This window comes from Sturnus vulgaris, chromosome 15 (genome assembly GCF_052056855.1).
Source record: "Sturnus vulgaris isolate bStuVul1 chromosome 15, bStuVul1.hap1, whole genome shotgun sequence".
In the NCBI taxonomy this organism is placed as follows: domain Eukaryota; kingdom Metazoa; phylum Chordata; class Aves; order Passeriformes; family Sturnidae; genus Sturnus; species Sturnus vulgaris.
Genome location: NC_142257.1, coordinates 6,083,016 through 6,093,090, shown reverse-complemented (window position 1 = coordinate 6,093,090; position 10,075 = coordinate 6,083,016). Strand labels below are relative to the sequence as shown.

The 10,075-nt window shown below is 41.8% G+C and overlaps 1 long non-coding RNA gene across 1 annotated transcript in view; it reads left to right on the top strand.

Annotated features, from left to right (window-relative positions):
• The window catches only part of LOC148221964 (uncharacterized), a 167,711-nt gene extending 165,533 nt beyond the window's left edge, over positions 1-2,178 (top strand). Inside the window, exon 13 of the long non-coding RNA XR_015806968.1 lies at positions 1,583-2,178. This is a non-coding gene — a long non-coding RNA (uncharacterized LOC148221964). The remainder of the gene's footprint in view (positions 1-1,582) is intronic.
• The last annotated feature ends 7,897 nt before the right edge of the window (positions 2,179-10,075 follow it).

Here is a 10,075-nt window from a genome sequence, read left to right as displayed (position 1 = left end):
AGTGGTGCTACATCCAGCTATGAGGCACAAGCAAAACAACACAAAACAAAAGATTCTGGCATGATTTTGTTTTTCAAATTTCTGCTGATTTTTATTTTCTGTTGTCTAAGGAAGCAAATACTTGGAGACAGAGTTCGAACAGTAGAAAGCCAAATGGTTTCTGTAGCCATTTATGTGGAATTATAATGCTTCAGCCTTCTTTTAAACACAGCAATTGTTATTTTCCTGAGATCTGACTAAAGATTTTAATTGCAATTCTTACTGACATCAAAATATTTTCTCACTTCCCAAGTGTGCTGGAATTTGATCCTGTATTCTTAGAGAGCCTTGTTTTGGGAATATTTCTGTACAGAATATTAATCCATATTTATTGCCTATGGGGCACAAACTTCTATAAACTCTTATTTCTTCATGAATGACAAGCATTCTGCAAACACACTTTCTGAGCCAAAAAATAAGTGTCTCCTGCAAGGATCACGGCTGTGCCAAAATAGATAATTTATCTCTGTGTGAATACTTGATTCCTTCCTGAACTTCTCTAAAACAAAAAAGGTTCCAAGTCTGTAGATACAATTTTCTGGGGTTCAGAAAACATTCAGCTGTTTGGAATCGAAGACGTGCAAGGTCTGAGAGCTAATTTATGGGATTTTTGTTAACTTGGTGTGTGACTTGTCTGCCCAAAACTTCTCATTAGCTCTAACTTTTGAGTACCTGCCCAGTCTCCTCCTTGCAGCCATGAAAACCTTTCACATTCCTGACATCCTTTGGCAAGGAGCTCCTTGAATCTGTTATTTGTGTATCTCTTTTCTCTGTTTGACCCTTTAGCTTGATCTGTCACAAGAAAAAAAAACCAAGATTGTTCCAATGAGCACAGACTGCCTCCAAAATAGCAGCAGTGCGTGGGGGACCAAGGGCTGGCTCCTTTGAGGTACATTCCATTTGTGGAGCCTGGGAATTACTGTGCAATCATTTAAAATGTGAAAGGCATGGGAGGTACCACAACAACCACACTAAAAGGCAGAAGCAAGTCTCTTGTGATGACTTTCAGACCTGCTGAAATTATCTCACACAAAAAATGTCTGCATCAGAAGAACCCAACTCATTTATTTTTAGCATTGCACAGAGGTATTTTGCTCAGCAGCTGGAAAAGTTTTACTGGATTATTGAATAACAAATGTGCCCTTTTGACCCTTTGCTCCGTTCATTAGAGATTCATTTTATAGCTGTTCCCTGCTTTTTAACAATGTTGAATTTGATCTTGATCTGCTGCTGATGTAAGAGGTAGGAGCAGAGGAGTCATTAGTAGGGTTCCTGGCTGACACCAGGATTAACTCTTTCAGAGCACAACAGAAGACAAGTATTCGAGAATTTGTGCAGGATTCAATATTTTCTGTGCCTCTGCTTCACTATCAATTTTGTTCCTTGCTTTGTTTTGATTGGGTTTTGTCTGTTTGTTTTGTTTTGTTTCTGTCTTTTGTTTTCTTTCTTTTTTTCCCCCCACATAATCTCTTAATACTTAATTTTTTTCCGTTTCTCCTTTTTCTTCCCTTGGTAAATTCCATCACTCCAACCCACACTGCAGCATACCTGAGGTGAGCAAACCCTTCTGAAATAGCTACCAAATTGGCTTCGTTTTTCTTCTTGCACATTAACCCCTATAAAGAAACTGAAGTGGAAGATTGAGTCTGTTCAGCTTGAACCCAGTCTTACAGAAAAGGAAACCAGAAAGAATTGAGATGTTTACTGAAAAGCCAAAAGGGCAGTAACACCCACTGTGATCTCTGTGAGAGAAAAGCAATGGGCTGTACAAACACATCAGGTCACCTGGAAGTGTGGATGTGCCAGACCCACCTGTGCCTACTTCCACTTGTTCTCAATCCTTTCTGATCCTGCTGAGCTCGGATGCTGAAAACCTGTAAGAATAAAGGGAGAAGAAAACCAGATAACCCACGGACCAATGTTGCTATGACCACAATTGTATTGCAGATGGAGAGGACAAAGAGAGTGGAAAATATATTTCAGTTTATTTCTCAAAGCTTTATTTCTGTTCTATATCATATCTGTCCAAAAAGGATAGAAGAATGTATCCAACCAAAGACTTGCTGTGGCTCTATATGAAAGGAAATATTTCATTTTTACAACCGAGACAGAAAATAAAAACAGATTTTCCTTATGAAAGTAATATTAAAGCATTTGGTATTTTTCATTATAAAGCAAACTTCATTGGTGCTTTCTCTTATGCACTCGAAGGAAAAGGGTGTGCTGCATGCTGGCCTGGGAATTGTGCAGCTTTATACAACAGCAATGTAATGAATGTAATGTAATATTTCCATTAATGCAGTGTAATATTGGCAACATTAACACAGACGGGATTTTTTGGCACTGTGCAAGAGTCCCAGTGAGGCACTGACTGTGTCTTCATGCTGGTGATGTCTCTTGTTTACACTGTGGAGCCCAGTGTAACCTGCTGCTGCACATCCCTGGCTTCCACTATGAGCAACAAAGTGCACACTTAAGGAGGGCTGAATTCAAGCACCTTCATGTTTGTCAAAGCCCTGGTAAGGGCACCCATTAACTTTACATTAGTAGCTGGTGAGTAATTGGAAAATAGCAAAATTGGGCACATTAATCAAAGGAGGCAGAGGACAGTGAAAGTCATCCAGAGTACATAAAATGGATAAATGCTCCACTGGCCCCACTGACAGAGGGGTGTACTTTGAACTATGAGCCATTATGAGGGACCCTTCTGAACATTTGTTTATCTCAGAATGGAGACTTGCATTCATGCAAAACAAGTTATTTTTTGATATTTTTATTTATGTGGTGAGACAAGGAGGTTTCTCATCCAGCATCATAAGCTCTGATTGTGGATCTGGAAGTGATAGAATTGTGTGGCTGCCCTGGTGTGCCCCACGAATCAATTCTATCAGTGCAGTCCTGCACTGACATGTCCACTTAGCACCCAGGACTGGAGCTGGCATCTCTCAGCAGACCTGCAGGGGATTTTGCTCAGAGTTTGCAGGAAAATGCTTCACTTCTTACTGTGTGACTCAGGAAGTCATCCTGCTTCCCTGGAAGGGCTTGGAGAGGTGCTGGGTTTACCAGAATTCTTGGAGAGAAAGTCCAATATTTTTTATCTTCGGCAGGTGGAGCTTGGCTCTTTCTCATTTCCAATTTCCTTTTGCAGATTGTGTTGTCTCAGTGGTTTCTCCCCTGCAATTTGAGGATACTGAAGGTAGGGACAAAAGCCTTTAGAGGTTCTGTGGGAGGAAGCTGCTCTCCAGCCTGTCTGAGCCTGAGTTCACTGCTCCTTTCATGGAGCTTTTCTGAGCTGCCCATGGGACCACACAAAGTTCTGAATTGCAGATTCAAACTCCCTGTTTTAATCCCTGGAGAACTTGGCAGTACCAAGTGTTTCTGTCCCAGAGGAATGCAAAGAAGCAGATGCAAATAAGAGGGTGCAGAGCTGGAAAGCAAAAATGTTAAGCAATACTACACTGAAGACATTAACACGGTTTCCTAGAAAAATACAGCCCCATTCCCCTTATAAATTCCTGAGTTATAATTATAGATCATGAATTTGACTTTTTTTTTCTCCTTTGAAAGGCTTTGACATGTTTCCTAGTAGCTGGAATGTGAATCCTTATTTTCCTAAGTACCTTCAGTACAAAATTCAACAGGCCACCAAACACACAGGTACATTCTGTGCGTTTTCCCTTCCTCAAGGCTGGAGGATGCACCTGGACTATAACAAAAGCTGGATCTGCAGTAGCCTTTCCATGCCTCGTTGTAAGTCATTTTGCAATTACCTTGGCTCTTCACAGAGAGTTTTCCATGGCTGTGCATGCTATCTGAAGTCCCCAGGATATCAATCAACACACATAAGAAGTGGATTTCATGACTACACTATAAAATACCAAGAAGGGCACCTCTTTGCCTGGAGCAGCTGGCATCCTACACAGCCAGTGCAGACACAAGCCACTTCAGGACTGGAACACATTTTCACTAACTTTAGTCATTAAAAGCAGCAAATGAATCTTCACAGACTTTTCAGGTTCCTACTTTAGTCACTAATGGAAAGAGAAACCTCCAGCAGGGATTTCTCTGAAGCCACAGCACGAGTGACATGGAGTAGCTTCATTTTTCTCATTGTCTGCAGAGGGGAAGTGGGTAATAACTTTAACAGCAGGCTTGTTAAACAGCTGAGATGAATTTATACCTCAGTTTTGTACAGTCTTTTCCATCCCCTTCCCATCAGGCTTTAGGGGGAGATTTCATTTTTGAGAAGGTGTTTAGGACAGCTGAAAACAGAGCCAGAGAGGCAGCCAGCAGGTCCAGGGTGAGGACAACCCAGTGCTAAAAGGCACTCCCCACTCCTCTCTTACCCACTGGGGTGGTCCCTACTGACACACTTTCAACAATGGATTGCTCTGCTAATAGTGACTCCAGAAATTACTGGGAATGATGTATTTTGTTTTTAGAAAGCCTTTTGTGTGTTTGTGTCCACGTATGTGCTCATGTTTTGAAGAGGCAGTGGGTGGCAGCGGGGGAGGTGGTTCAGACTTGATACGCAGGGGAACAGCAAAAAGCTGAAAAAAAACCCCTGATACAGAAAATCTTGTGATACTGAATGTGTCCATCATGTCAAAGGGACTTGGTTTATGTGGGGGAAGAGGAAAGGATTGTCATGAGAGGAAATGTAGGAAGTCACAAGCAGGGAACAGGATGAGTCAGGCCGGCTGAGTCAGGAGGGATCTGGTACTACAGGACTCGGATTTACGTAGGAAGAATCAGATGATTCAGCACCTCTCTTGGCTCTCTGTGCCCAGTTCCAGTATCAACACTCCTCTGCATCTCTTCCTCTCCTCGTGCTGGATGTTTCTCAGGAGAGAGACTCACTTGGTTGTCTGACCCAAAACAGACCTGGCTTCCCTGACATAGCAGAGATATTTTTCAGCTCACATCCGTTTGGCTTCTGTTCCACACTTGAGGTTCAGGCAAGGATTTTCCTCCAATGGAAAAAAAGCCATCCATATCCTAGAGCCTGCATTGTGCCTGGATGTGTGTTAGACAGACACACTGAGGAGACAGAAGGAACCAGAGACAATCTTAACATTTTCAAAGAAAGGTTGTGATGTATTGTGCTACTGGAGGTGGTAGACAGTCAGGAATGTGTTATAGGACAACTGAATCCATCAATTTAATTGATAGATAAATGGGGCACATGGAATTTACAAGCATGTATCCCATATAAACCTAATACTGAGAGAAATATGAAGAGAATCGCTTTTCCAAGCATTTCCTTCTTTTTGAGGGTTGGCTATAAGAAATACAAAGAAAACTGGAAAAGTTTTGTTCCTATTGGAATACATACATTAAGCTGTATGTATGTATAGTTCCACATATTGGAATATAAACACTTTCCCATAGAAAGGCAGTGATGTATTAATTCATATTCTACGAAACATTAAACATTTTGTTTAGAGCTACTTACATACTAATACTAATAATAATAGCACAATTTAAGAAGGTGGAAATTAGAGAGCATTTTTTCCTCTTGGAATTTCAGAAAAGGCTTTTAAATTACCTATGCATGTTTAAATTTCTTGTCTTCGTTAAAAGAATAATTTTACTGACACTTTGGCAAAAACACTTGTCAAGTTTTCATTCCCTCCTGCCTCAGCTACTCTTCAGGCTGCTTTTTAAGTTGTATTACAGTGATCACTTGTCTTTGTGTCACATTGAGAATCAATATTATTTGACTTGGAATTGAAGAAACCATTTTTATGAAGAAGGATGTGCATTAATTTAGAGCATTAATATGCTGACACATGATGATTTCTTCCTGCTCTTCTCCACATTAGACTATCCCCAGGAGTCATATCTTGGTTAAGTAAAATGCAGCAAGGGATGGTAATGTTCTTTTGAATGTCTCCTGCTACAAGGTTAGAGAGAGAAAGAAAACTCTAGACACAACAGAGATGCAAAATATGAGCCAGAGGCATAATTTACCATAGTTTTCAAATAACCTAATAGGCCTTAAACATGGAAAGCAAACTGGATCAACTTATTAAAAAGCTTTCTTCAAATTGTGCTGGACACCACAAAAACATTTTTGTGCTTTGCCACCCACTCAGTAGGGAGATGACCCCAGGCAAAACTGCAAAATAAGCTAAAATATTCTATCTATGATTTCCAGAGCTGAGGAACAGAACAGAGCAGTCCCCATGCAGGGAGAGCAGCTCTCCTGTACAGGACTGGGGGTGGGGTTTGATGGCCTCAGCATCCCTTTGACCTGTGATTTGGGATTCAGTGACTTTATGAGAACAGTTCTTCTCCAATAGGATTTAGATAAATCTGCCAGTTGTAATCTGGAGCCTTATTCCCCTCACTGAAAGGGATTGTGAGTCTCAGAAGTTTCCCACAAAAACCCTGCAAACAGACAAGGGGATGAAGGCTGTGGCCTCTTCATTGCAGATACAAAACAATACAGTTTGGACATTTGTGATAGGACAAATGATAGGACAAGGGGAAATTGCTTCAAACTGCAAGAGGGAAGGTTTAGATTAGATATCAGGAAGAAATTCCTCCCTGTTAGGATGGAGAGTCACTGGCACAGGCTGAATATCTGTGGCTACCCCATCCCTGGAAGTGTCCAAGGCCAGGCTGGATGGGGCTTGGAGGAACCTGGGATAGTGGAAGGCGTCCCTGGGGTTGGAAGGAGATGATGAACCCAAACTTTCCTATGATCTATGACTTTCTTAGGGGCACTAAGGCCACAGCTGCTGCAGTGCATCTCTCTTTTTTCTTCCCCAGTGCTGGTTTAACTGCAGATGTACAAATCTGGCTTGGTCCTCCTCCCTTTACTGGGACACCAGCCCAGCATCCAGAGTGTCAGATATTTCACCTAGCCAAGACACCTTCATTATCTGCAAATTTGCAAACTCTGATCAGCAATGAGATCTGAGCTGACCCAGAACTCCATCGATCTTCTGTGATTGTTCTAAATGCTAAACACATCTTGTATTGACCAACATCTGAACGTCTCCTGCTGTACCTTCAATGAAAGAAATTTCTGCTCTAGACAGAAATGACTCAAATCTGAGTCAAGCTGTTCCTTACAGAAAGTTGTACTTAAATAAGTAGCAACATAAACTCAAATGGTATCAGAAACAGATTAGGTTAAGGAAAGCAGAAATAGATAGTCTGATGTTTTATTTTTCAATTCTATTTAGAGATCAATGGCTATAGATTAATGGTGCTTGAAACAAGAAAAGCTTAATGATGGCTAGTGGGACAAAGAAAGGAAATAAAATGGAGGAGGAGAGCTAACAACCTTGAAACAATAAACTGGTAGGAAGACGAACAAAGAAACTCTGAAGATTAGGAGTGGAAAAGGACACAATGGATTTTAGATATGAAAATTAATAGAATATCCCAAATGAAAAACAAAAAAAAAGGTAAACTCAAAGAGAAGGGAGGGAGGGAGGGAGGGAGGGAAGGAAGGAAGGAAGGAAGGAAGGAAGGAAGGAAGGAAGGAAGGAAGGAAGGAAGGAAGGAAGGAAGGAAGGAAGGAAGGAAGGAAGGAAGGAAGGAAGGAAGGAAGGAAGGAAGGAAGGAAGGAAGGAAGGAAGGAAGGAAGGAAGGAAGGAAGGAAGGAAGGAAGGAAGGAAGGAAGGAAGGAAGGAAGGAAGGAAGGAAGGAAGGAAGGCAAACAAGTGACCTGTAACAGAAACAGGATCACAGGATAATGAGGCCTGGGAAGGACCCTGAGATGTCTTCACCCTCCTGCCTAGATCAGGGTCTGCTGTAGAGTCAGACCTTGGTGACCTCCCAGGTGCTGCAGAGGTTGCTCTGGGGTCCCTTGGAGCCTTTGCTCTCCCAGCTGACAACAGAGCAGTTCTCTCAGCACCCCTTCAGGGGCAGGAGCTGCACACCCAGACACCTTACTGACCTCTGCTAAACTTGCTCCAGTTTGTCATTCCCAGCTCTGGGGAGCCAGAACTGGATGCAGTATTCCAGATTTGAGCCTGTGAATGCTGATCTGGGTGGGATGAGCACCTCCCTCAGTCTGCAGGCTCTGGACCCTGTCCAGATTGAGATCTACCAACACCCCCAGGTCCTTCCCAGCAGAGCTGCTCCCCATCCAGCTTTACTCTGGTGTGCACTTGCCTTTCCCAGCACTCCTCTGAGTGGAAGCTCCTACCTCTAAAATTTAAGGAATGGCCCTTCAGCATTGTTATTTCCAAGACAGCGCTGTGAATAAACCTGATTACCCCCACATTGTTTTTATTTTTCTCTCTTCTGCTTCCATATCACTCAATCATCCCAGAAGTGAAAGGGAGCAGTATCCACAGACTCAATTTATGAGGTGTCTGGGAGCCTAAATCTCTCTGGTAATAATGAGATTTTGAATCTTAAAGGCTGTTTAGAGCTTTGGTGCCCAGGCTTATGTTACCAGTAACAGAAGAGAAATATTGTATCACAAATTTTTCCAGAATTGATGCTGTCCTACTTAAATATCCACCTTGCCATTTTCCTGGAAGATTTAATAGATGATGAGCTGGTACTGGATAGTCTGCTAGCACTAATTAGAAACATTTAGGTTTTTTTTCTAAAGGCATAAAAGAGTTCCAGAGTTAGAACAAAGCTCCTCACCCCAAGCCTTGTTGATTGCCCTTTCAGTGTCCATCTGTAAGTCTCCCAAAACTTCTGGGTGTCCCACGGCTGCCAAGCCCTCCAGCATCTCTCTGGTTTCCCTTCCTCTCAAGAAGGAAGATGCTGTGCTTCCCTTCTTTTGGACGACAATCACCAACACCCATATAAATTGAAGTGATTTGACAGCAAACAGAACTGAAAGGGGAAAGGTGCAGGTAGCTCTTTGTGTGACTTTTGTATTTGCTAGGAGTTTTATAGGGCCCTGAGAATATATGGAGAATGTCTGCCCCCAAGCTTATGGAAAACTAGTGGATTTCCTCATAGTTGGGAAGGCACAAGGTTTAAGGGATAGTCAGAAAAAAAGGAGAGCCAGTAGTGGCTAGGTGGAAAAATGTTCAATCTGCACATCTCTGTCCATTTTGAGGAACAATGATGAGATTTCTGATGGAGAGTGTGCAGCTCCCACCCTGGATCTGAGCTGAACAGAGACTTTTCAGATGAAGTGTTCAGGCCAAATTTTGGAGACTAAATTCTCCAAAGGTGTGAGAATCAAGGCCTGTGCCCTTTGCCAGTGATTCTTTCGAAAGCAATCTACAGAACAATGCAGATGGTGCTTCACAGGTTAAAAAGTGTGCTTGGTGAGGAAAAAGCTCATTTTCCTGAGCATTTCCAACCTTGCTTTGTTATAAAATTCCCATGTGATTATCAAGGGCTTTGTAGATAACCCAGCCCTTCAAGGAAAGATGGTCCCTCTCTCCCAGAGAGATAAAGAGGAAATCTAAAATTCTAAAAAAATTGTAGTGATTTCAACTTTGTGGCATTTTGTCCTGTGCTGTACCAGCAACACATTGTAGGAAGTTCATGAGGCATTTTTGCCTCTTTCCAAATGAAATGCTGTTTTTCCTTCCACCCTTTCTGGAGCATTATGTAGATTCTTCTCTGCGACATGTTATGTCCTTTCTGACAACAATTACCATAATGTCAAGAGCCCTGGAGATCTTAAAAGCCCATTTGAGTCTGCTGCAATGATAATTTGAATATTTTAAAACTGCTAACGAATTTGGTACACATTTGCTTGAAGGCTTTTTCTACAGATCTTATGCATATTGACAGTGGAGTGGGTGCTTTTCCTATCTGCTCTTAGCATTTTAAAAGTACAGGCCATGAAAGGGTTTCATGCTAAAGAAAAGGGTAGAAATAGGAAAATATGTAATTTCCATGTAACAGCCAGGCTGCTGCAGATGTATTGCTCTGTTGCAGCCAGACTTCTGAGATCTGAAGGAAACTGCAAGATGAAAACTGGGTCCAAAAGATGAGGCTCAAAATTAAATAAGCTCTTTAACAAAATAATCCCTCTTTTGAGTAATTTTGTATTTAACTGCAAAGAGAGATTACCTTGAGTATGTTAAAATACATG